This window comes from Populus nigra, chromosome 3 (genome assembly GCF_951802175.1).
Source record: "Populus nigra chromosome 3, ddPopNigr1.1, whole genome shotgun sequence".
Lineage (NCBI taxonomy): Eukaryota > Viridiplantae > Streptophyta > Magnoliopsida > Malpighiales > Salicaceae > Populus > Populus nigra.
In genome coordinates, this window is record NC_084854.1 from 24,349,038 (window position 1) to 24,360,592 (window position 11,555).

Here is an 11,555-nt window from a genome sequence, read left to right on the forward strand (position 1 = left end):
CTTTTTACTAGTTCACTCATTCTTTCTCCCATAATTTCGTAAACGAAATTTACCTAAGGCTTACACTCATTGCTCACATGCTGGATCGTCCATGCTTGCAACCGGAAAGATGTAGAAAAAGTTGTGGTAAGCCTTGTTTTTTAGAGTAGCTTGGGGAATTTGTCTCACTCATAAGCAAGTTGTTTTTAACATTAAAACAGTGGATTGAGATGCAGTTTTTAATTAGCTTGATTCTTCATCATATATCTTATTGGATAAAGGTCGGTGAATTTGATTTCTTATATAAGACAATATACAGTAGTAATGATGGATGTTACAATATAAAAATATGACTATAATATTTCTTATACCGTATACCTACAATATTTTCTATATAGATAGATTGATAAACTTGAACCTCTGTCTAAGACTACACGGATCAATTATATCTATAATTATAAACCTTGGCTTTACAATGACTAAAGTATTCTTATTGCCGACCGGCCAATCGGAGTATCGGACAATAACTAGGTAGTCTCGGGGAAGTCTTTCTGCATCACAGTAAGAAACCAGGAAATTATCATGTTATAAATACATAAGTTCATTTGCAAGAATTAGAAGCTATATATATGTCAAAGCATGAAACCTAACTGCTAATTAAGGAGGTGATGAGAACCTTTGAAGGTCTGGGAGAGGGTGCGCTTCGTGACAGTCCCAAATCATGCAGTACCATCCTCTGTAAACATGAATATTTTGTTATGAATGATTGAATGGGGTTAATGCGTTGATCTTTAGACACACTTAGATCGAGCATCGGATCAATTCAAGATCTTATATATGCCAACGCAAAACACAACATGTAATTATATGATGAATCATCTTGGATGATCATATAGGCAAATACGCGTTGTTTGCATTAAAAAAGGCAGCTAATTGTCCATATGGACAGTACAAATTTTTTCCTGTCATTATCAAATGCAACTAAAAAGATTAAGCAAACAAAGTTAATTACGCGGAGGAAAACCACGTAAATTATTATAAAATAGACTCCATTGGACAATTATTTTCTGAGAAAATTCATTATCGAATTTAGGAATGGTTCAATTCTATATGACCATGATGACCTATATATAGTTTTCAGGAAAGCCTAGCCTTTTTGGCCAGACTAGAAGCGTACAACGGAAAGAAACAAAACACAGACTCCACTATGATATTTTAATGTTCATGTTGCAGTGGGTCAATATTAGGAAAACAAGCTAGGAAGGTGGGAAGAAGCCCGTTTCGTCGTAGGAAGACACCTGGAAAATTTTGATGCTATGGATTTTAGGTACATAGATAAGTTGCAACCGTCAGAAATATTAGCGTCTGAAAGTTTAAAGCCTAGTTAACTAGCTAGTAAGTTTGGAGCCTATGGCAGTAGCTATAATACTGATAACGGTATTGATTCTGATTGTCATTAGTATCTTTGTTTGGGCGGCCTCCGGTTATGTGAAGGGATCGATGCTGGTGAAAACAATCAAGAAAAGAAGGACAAGAAAACACGCGAGGACGGTGCAAGTATTGATGCTGGTGAAAAACATCAAGAAAAGAAGGATGCGAAAACACGCGAGGACAGTGCCAGTATTGATGCTGGTGAAAACCATCAAGAAAAGAAGGATGAGAAAAGACACACGGTCGAGATCAATATCAGTTGCTGTGGTGGTGGCTGTGGTGGTGACTGTGGTGGTGATTAAATAAGAGAACCGCTATCATCAGTATCCACATTAATTACGTCAAGCATTCTTTTTATCTTATATGTAATGCTAGTGATCATCCATGCTGATTAGTGCAAGCTACTCGATTGCTATATATTGTTCTTATATTTCTTTTCTGCTGTTCTTGCGCTGGCATCTCTAGCTGCATGCCTTGTATATGTGTGTTTCCCTCCAAGCTTGACGTCGTGCTTAAGGAATTTGCCTCTTTTTTTTCTTTTGTCAAAAATAAATGCTTCAAATATTTATTCCCAGTTCTATCATTTCTTGTTGTGGAACTTTCTTCCCCCCCTCTCTTGTGATAACTGTAACGGGTAGAATTACTTTGTAACGGGTTTATGGCAAATTCTTAATTAAAATTCTGAGATTTTTAATTTTGCCTATAGATAAGAAGGTTATTTCATAAAAGTTACAAATTGGTCCCTCGAGAAATGACTTAATTTCATTATGATTCATCCTTACTAATCCTTAATTTAATTCATTTTCATGTGGCTTCCATTTAAGCAAGTTCATATTATTGAGTTAAGAGAAAATTTTGGTGCCTCTACTTATACAAATTTTTTAATCAAGTGACTCTACTTTTATTTTTCATATTTGAGTGCCTTTGTCACTTTTTTTTTTAATTAGTTGTCTCTATTTTTTTTTTAATCTATTTGAGTGTTTATACCTCGATTTTGTTTTCAATTAAGTGTCTCTCCTAGAATTTATTAGATTATCGTTGATGCATCCATTAAATATTGAACATGTGCCATGCTTATTGTGGGACACAATATTCATGAAAAAGGAAAAAAAAATCAAAATTTGAAAAAAAAGTTAATAATAAAAAATAATTTCGTTTAAAGAGGGAAATTACCAGCCTCTTCTTCCTTTTGTAGGTAGGCTATTAAAAAAAATAAAAGAAAAATTCTAAATAAAAAAGATAACGATAAAAAATACAGACATGCAAACAGGAAAATAAAAATAGAGCTAATAGAAAAAAAATAAAAATAAAGATAATTAAAAAAAAGTATATTTGATTAAAAAATATGTTCAAGTTCAAGTACTGAGATTTTCATTAATTACCTCTCCGTATTTACAACTTCCAAACTAATTTGGATCACAGCTAGAGATCGGATTTTAGAATATTTGTTCAAGCCTTTGGGTGTAAATCAAAATTAAATTTCTTTTCATAGGGGCGCACCTCCTATATTGACTCAGTACATTTAAAAAATTTTAATAAAATTTTCTAAATACAGATCATAAGATTTAAATCCAAAAAATTAAGAACGTAAACAAAACTCTTTAACTACAAGACTAGCTAATGATCCCTTAAAACTAAATCTTCCATGGATAAAAATATTAGAGCTTTGATTCTTATTTTTTCTGCCATGGCTAGTAATGAAAGATAAATGCTAGTGGTCTTTGTTTGTCTTCTGGTGCGTCGTACTGATGGCCAAAGTTGTGTGTTTTTTTTTTCTAAGCAATATATGTATTTTTAAGTTTATAGTGACTATATCGATCTTTTTATTGTACATATAATTATACAGCATTTGGGAGTGCTTTTCAAAAGCGTTTTGAAAAAATTTAAATTTTTTTTTTGTTTTAAATTAATATATTTTTGATGTTTTTAAAAAATTTGAAATAAAATAATTTTTAAAAAATAAAAAAATATTATTGACATACTTTTTTAAGTGAAAAATACTTTGAAAAACAATCATAACCACACTTCCAAACACGCTTTTAATTAGACTGTGGAGTATTTGAATTTTATGGAAATAGTGGTTGAATTTTTGTTAGAGGACAAAATATTAAGAATAATAAATTACTTTTTTATTAAATATTGTTTGGACTGCGTTTTCAAATAATGCAGAAAAGAAGAAGAAGAAAAGCTTAAGTTAATTCCAAATTGAGTCTTAAATCTATAAATTTTATAAATTAAGTTTCAAAAAAATTTAAGAAATTCTTAATCAAGTGTTTTTCTTCAATAGTCATCATCAATATTTGACACGATTGAGAAATAAATTAACCAGGTCGAATTCTTAATCAAGTTTCAAAAAAGTTTTCTTCATTGTGATATCCTCAACCAGGTCGAATTTTCTTTAATTTGACACGATTTTAGTACATAAACTATGCAAATCAGACTTAAACTATTGAAATAAATTAACAAAATGAGACAATTGAGAAATGTATAAGATATTTGGAACCCAATTTGATAAAAAAATCATAGGTTTGAGACCAGATCGAGGTTCCCCCAAGAATTTATTAGAACAAGCCCATCCTCGTCCAAATTAAGCAAGGTTTCTGATAATGGACTTTCATGGACCTTGTAAGAGGAAATTTGAATGACAACTTCTCTATCACTTAGCCGGCTTGCCGATACCAATGATAAAGAGCTATACGTGGTGCCCTTTCTTTGATTTTTTTGATGATTTTATTAAAAATAGAAAATATTTTTATATATTGCATAATGTTTTTTTTCTCTCATTCAATTTGTCTCTTTCTCGTTGTTCTCTCTCACTGATGATGTCTTTCTCAGATTGTACGTATGTTTAAGATAACAACTATGATATAATTGATATATAACCCCAATCTTAAACTGATTTTAAGAACCAGTAGCCCTGATATTGAAGAGGTAAAGCCAGAGAAAGCAGTGAACAAGAAAGGAAGGAGAAGGATCTACAGAGAAGAGCAAGCCATTTCATAGAGGTTTGGAAACCTCTATAGTCCATATTCCACATGTCCAAATATACTGCTCACAGGATCTACCCCCTACTTGGGGGTGTTGGGGTCATGTCCTGGGCTTTCTCAAACACAAGGCATGAGATGCTTACTTTCTTTAGAGGTGGTAGTGCTGGAATAGAATCAAACAAAGTGAATCCACAAAGTTGCATTTCAGTGAGGTTTTGGCAGAGAATCTCTAATCCCAACGAAGCCCCCACGGCATAAATCACGTGGAAAAGGAATAATAAGATAAAATCGACAAGCTGCTGATATAGCTTCCATGCGTCGACAGATTCTTGCTCTCACTTGTTAAAAATAAAGTGAAAATAAAATGAAATGAAAGCAACATAAACCGCCACATATCCATATTCTAGTGAATAATTTCAACGATCGACGTCTCTGCACCCAAGTGGCTCTTCCTTTCCTTTCCTTTCTCTTGGTCAGAGGATTTTTTTAGCAAGAAAATGGCAACTGTCTGTGGTGGGTCACTTAACAATATCATATGATGAAAGATAGATTAGGGTTACTAAATGATCATTAGACGCGCATAATAATGACAATTTCTCTAGGTACTTGCTGTGCCAAACAAACAATGCTCCTAATTAGGTCTTTATTAAACTCCTAATTACAGAAATAAAATATGGTGTGGGGTGGGGTGGGATGGGGCTACTAAATTAGTTAAACACGGTATACAAATAATAATAGTATATTTTAAGCACATAATTGTATTCAATTAGTATCTCATGATAAAAAACAATAAACAAAAATGTATTTGAATAAAGAAACAAGATAAAAACATAAAATGAATATGTTTATAAAATAGTTTTATAATTAATTTTTATCATTTCAAAACAAGAAGTCATGTTTTATTTGTTTTTATTATCTTCATTTTTTTTTCATTTTTTTTTATCTAGAAGACAATAATCAAATATTATTTTAAAGATTTAAGATTGTAGTTTGATTTTTGTGTTGTTATTATCAAAGTTTAAACTTTTTGAATAACAACACAAAAATCGAACATTTAAATCTAAAAGCTATTCGATGGAATAAAAACTTAATTTTTGCATATAAAAATTGATATGATAATACTTTTTTAAAAAAAAAAAAACGTATCTGAAGGCATTATAGTGCCTGAAAAGAACTCATTTCAACACATTTCTTCATCAAACTATGCAATTAATGGCTTACAAGAAATATGTATAACATAGAAAGAGACATTGGAAGCTGCTTTTTATCGCGATTAGCGCTTTACGTACATTTGCCATGGGATTCTCACACTATCAAGTGTGGGTATTAACAAACATTTGACTAAAATTGCTAGTTTTGTCTTCCTGGTCTAGAAGAAAATCTCCTCTTGTGCTAGCTTGGAAATTAACATCTGTATTCCATGGTCTTGCATGTTCCCATGCAATTTTTAAGACACACCAACTCTCTCTTTCTTTCTACCATTTACAAATATTTTTCTTTTCCCTCTTTCATTCCCTGATCATCAACTTTATTCTGTTGAAAAGAAGAGGTTGGGAGGGGAGAATCGAGGAATCAGAATATATATTTTCATAAAACAAAGTCTCCACTCATCAAAGAAAAAGGAATCACTCAAGTCCTTTTTATGTTTTGCCAATATATAATATTTAGGGGCATGCCATCTTATCACTAGTGCCCAAAAGGAGAGCTGAATCTTTCTTTTGCCCCTTCTTCCTTCCAAGAAATTTGTCACTAGAGGGTAAGGGCTAAAAAGGGTCTCTCTCTAAATTTTTAATGTGTTTGGCTTTTGACTAATTATGACCAATTGATTTATATTATTATAGGGCTCAAAATGAGAGATCAGCATACCATAAAATACCAAGCCATTGCCTTTCCACTACACTTGTGCTTCGAAGAGAGTCCAAGGATAATTAATATTATGATGCTCCTTTCACAGTACTCCATATCATTTCCTCGATACAAGGAAACATTTTAAATATGAGATGCATTTTCATATGATTGCTCCATTAATTAATTTGACTGATGAAAACATGGGTTATTAACATTGATCAACTACTAATCATTGAAGTCACTGAAACCAAAATAAAATCTTGATTAGCATGGAAAATATATAGTTTTTAGCTAGTGTTAGCTACCGTGGTAGCCTCTATTTTTTTTTTTATGTGATTCACTTCAAAAAAAAATATTACATTAATTTTTTAGTGATTTTTTATAGTTGTAATGTGATAATGTTATATAAAAACAAAATAAAAAAATCATTTTAATATATTTACAAATAAAAAATATTTTAAAAAAATATTCTGAAATACAATATCAAACATGAGTTTATGTTGTAAGTTGTCCTAAATAATTCAGCTTGTAGTAATTCAAGACAAGTTTGGGTATATAGAGGTTATATGACATTTTATTTCAATGATAACTCTTAAAAGTGTGTTTAACTTGAAAAATTATTAAATTGATATTTTTAATGTGTTTTGACGTTTTAATATATTGATGTAAAAAATTAAAAGAATATAAAAAATATTTTAATATATTAAAAAAATAATTTGAAAATATTTGATTGGGTTAAATGATGGAGTGGTTGAGACTAAGTTTTGATGAAGCAAATGGATGAATTTGACAGCAGGGTTTCCTGACGTGGGTGTGCACATTCTGTGGTTGGGTTCGATGATGTTTTTTTGTATCATCATTATGACAAGCACTTAAAGTCAATCTCACATTAACAAAGAGGACTTGCCATGCCTCGCATGGTGTCTGTATTTTCAAAAGTCTTTTCACTTCCGTATGAGCTTTGCCAATTGGTGCCCCTACACAGCAAACTTATTGAGTTTAAAGCTGCTTAATTACAGATGATGTTGGTTCAAATCCGTAATTTTATTTACCCTTTAAAATATATTATTTTATTTTTAAATGATTCTTTAAACAATGTTATTTTATATTTGAGTTTATAGTAGTCTCGCAACACGTTTTTGTTTTAAAAAGTTATATTAAAAAAAAGGAGAGGTTATATCTACGGTTTATAAATTATAAATTGTCTAAATCCTCAACTCCTAATTAATATAAAATATTAATATCATCAATAGTGAAAACTAATATTTTAGAAACATAATTCGTGCAACAACCAATTTGACCCAAATCCCAATATTTTTTTTAATCAGCTAATAAAGAATAAATGTAAATATATAGATCATTAATAATTTACTAATTAATTACTAATTAAAGAATACACATGTAACAAAACTTAAATAGTGGATTAAGAAATTGCTTTACTCGCTGAACATTTTATGCTCATGTCTAGCTGCTTCTGAACCTTCATCACTTAGCCATGACTCCAGATGGCTCAAGATACATAGTAGTTTTTTTTTCTTAAGATGGAAAACGTAGAGTAGAATCCAAGGTTCCTATTGTCTCCAAATCTTGCGAGAGAGCATGGAGAGAAATTGCACGGGTGCGAACTCTATATTAGAATGGTCAACAATCAACGATAGCAGGTAGCTAGGTAAACTTATTATCATGCTATAATGACATTAATTCGCATGGACTCATATATAAATTTATTTCTTAGGGAGTTGATTAGTTTGACTTCAAATTAATTCATATATATATATACATATATATATATATATATATATGTATATATATATATTTGGGACCATAATCATACGTTTTCATAAGGTATAATTGATTTCAATTAGAGGAAGGAGAATTTTGAAAACTGAAAGTTACGTTTTTTCTTTAATAGTTTGAATTCAAGATATTATACAATATGGTTTAATTATTGATCATATAATATCCTTGATGATGGCTGAAATCAAGATTTTGATGTCGTTTTGGAAAGTGTCGAAATCTTTGAAATCATAATTAGAGTGGTTAGAAGCCTCGATCATTTTCTGCCATTTTAATTTAAGCAATAATTAACCATAGGCTACAAATCATGCACGTACAACCCTTGACTCTCCACATTTGATCAAATCAAATCCTACACTTCCATCAATGGATATTTGAGATCCTCTATCGATCAGATCTCATCATAAAACGTTGAATTTATATGGAAATTTGATTAGTAAAGCAGTCGAACATGGGAGATCAGATCACCTTCAAAGGGTTTGATTTGATCAAATGCATGAAATAGAGGGACCTTGCAATTAGTTTGGCCAACAATTATAAGAAAGAGAGACCACAGCCATTAATAAATTAGAGCATGCATTGCTGGAATAGTTCTTCTAATTTGGCTGCATTGAAGTTGATTTCTTTCAAATTGTTTGATGAAGACTGGTCTGGACCATATATAATTGTCATTACACAGTGCCGGCCTAACTTGAAAGATGTTAACAGGAACTCCTTTCTAGTTGCGACGCCTAAGCTCATAACCATATCCATGAATTAATATGATCACCACTAAGGAAGCTCATAGGAACTCCTTTCTAGATGCTTCTTAATTTGTCTTCTTGGACGTGCATATTGTTCTAAAGGAACAAAGGGAAATTAAATGCTTAAGCATGAATGTGATCGTTCTATGTTTAATATTACAGCATTTAAGCCCTATATATACACACTACATAAATAAATTGTTTTTGCTTTTAAATGCAGTGGGATTCACATAAGACTCCAGCTGTTAAAGGTGTTGTCGCCATGCCTCAGCTCTAGTCAAATTGAAGAAAAAAACATAGCCTCTCTCAGAGACACCACTACGTCTCATTTAGCTGCATGAAAGTAGATGCACCAACTTTCGAGGAAAAGCACACTTAAAAATAAGAGGGCACATACCCTACAATTTAAGGAGGTGCAGGATAAATAAAAGGATGTAATTTAACTAGTTAGATTCTAGATTTATGTTTTATAGCTTATCAGTTCGAGTTCTATAAATTTTAGAATTACTAGAGATTTATATAGATATTAATTTTAGGACCTGTAAGATTTATCAAGATGCACGCAAGTTGATCCGAATATCAATGTTAATCTAGAAAAAAGGATGTGCAGTATATTTTTCAATTAAATAAATAAATGATGGTTTTAATTTGACAATTATTTTATAATTTAAGCACTGATGTTTAGGATTAAGAGTCTGTTTGACTAAGAGTTTGTGGCTGCTTTTAGCATGTAACAGTGATAACATAGTGTTTGGTTAAGAAATGAGTCGTGATTTTTATACGTGGGACCTACCATTATCTGCGTTGAAAACACGGTTTTGTTGAAGCATAATTTACACGTTTTTTATCGTGTTTTCCCTCTCTGCTGCATGCTTTCGCACATCAAGCAAATTAATTGGCATGAACAGTGCAGCATGCTGCACTGTTCATGCCAATTAATTTGCTTGAATAGTGCAGCATGCTGCACTGTTCATGCTAATTAAACAGTGTAGTGCTGCACTGTTCGCGTCCACAGTGTAGCATGCTGTATTATTCTGGCCAAACCGGTTCCGGTTTAAAACTTAAAATATATTAAAACGGGTTCGATCCAGTAAAATAAAAATTATTTTTTATTATTTTAATTGTATTTTATTTGAAAAACTAGTATTTAATATTATTTAATATTTAACTATATAAATTAGACAAAGATTGCTTGATGACGTAGCATTTGCAGAATTGTAGATATTTTAATGGAACAATAAAAAATATTTTATATAAAGTATTATTTATTTTATGATGTAATATCAATAGTTAAATCTATAAAATTTTAAATTAAAAACCATCAATATTAATATATATATTTTTAAATTATTTTATAACCTCAATTTTAAAAGTATTATTAACCAAACACATTAAACTATTTTTTGCTCAACCTTAATTTCAACTACAGTTTTAACTAAACACCTATTTTTTCAAATCAACCTTAATTAAAAATAATTTTTATAAAATAATTTTTTTAAAACCACAACTACAACAGCTATCCCCAATACCAAACACAATTTAAAAATAGCCCCCAATACCAAACACAATTTAAAAATAGCCGTGTTAGGCGTGGATCAGTCACAGCTTTCATAGCAAAAAAAATTATGTTCACAGTACTATATTTTATTGTTTGGAAGACCTTGGCTGGAGATGATCTAATATGAACAAAAAGGAACTTTTTAAGTGAGATTGTGGGAAGAAAATATATATTGAGAATTTTCAACAGAATTAGGTTGGCTAAAGTCTACAATCGATTCAAGGATGGAGGACGGAGTTGGGAGATATCAAATACACCTGCACATATTAATTTTGGTTTGAGAAATATTGCAAATGAATATGACTAGATATCACTTATTATTTTTAATGATTACGAGTTTAAGTGTCATTATAATTATTAAAAATTTATATAATTATTAATTTTAAAATTTATAAAATTAATTAAAATACACATAAATAAATTCAAATATTCATATTAATTGAATAAAAAAAATCACTCGCTAAATGCATGGCTAATTAAGATTGTTGACCCTTAAAAAGGTAGGTGATAATAATAAGATTTAGCTTTTCTTCGATTAGGTCAGGTGTCAAAGAGCAGTCCACACAAAATTAATATATTTTGTCCCTAGTAATATAATAAATCAATTCTTGATTATTTTAATGATATTTTTGTTATTTTTTTTCAAAATAACATAGTTTTAACTTTAAAAAAGGGTTTAAATAACATTGTTTTTAATTGATCAAATTCAACCCATTAATTTAACCCGTAATCTTAGTCTTAAACCTTCATATCATGATTACTTTATTGGTAATTCATCACTTTATTTTATAAATATAGTGACTATAATAAAAAGGGTGGCGCAAGGCTTGAATTCAAAGGGTTAGAAATTAAATAGTAAGATTTGATGTTACGTCAACTGACGAATCCAAAGAGAACTTTCAAATGGGAAATATATGGATCAAAATCATTCAATACCTAGATGTGCAGTGCATGGTTTAATAACTTTGTTTAGCTTGCATGATTCTGTGATTTAGTGCTACAAATGGGCCGAAAATACAGTTTTTATTTTCTCAAATTAGTAAGTGGAGAGTTTGTGGATGTTTATACGAAAAAGGAAGTAGGAGGAACGAAAGAAAAGAAAGGTTTTTTTTTTTTAAAAAAAAATTATAATAATTAATTAAAAATATTTGTGGAATGGTCAATTAAAAATTAATTGATAAAATAACACAGTTTATATATAGCAATAACATA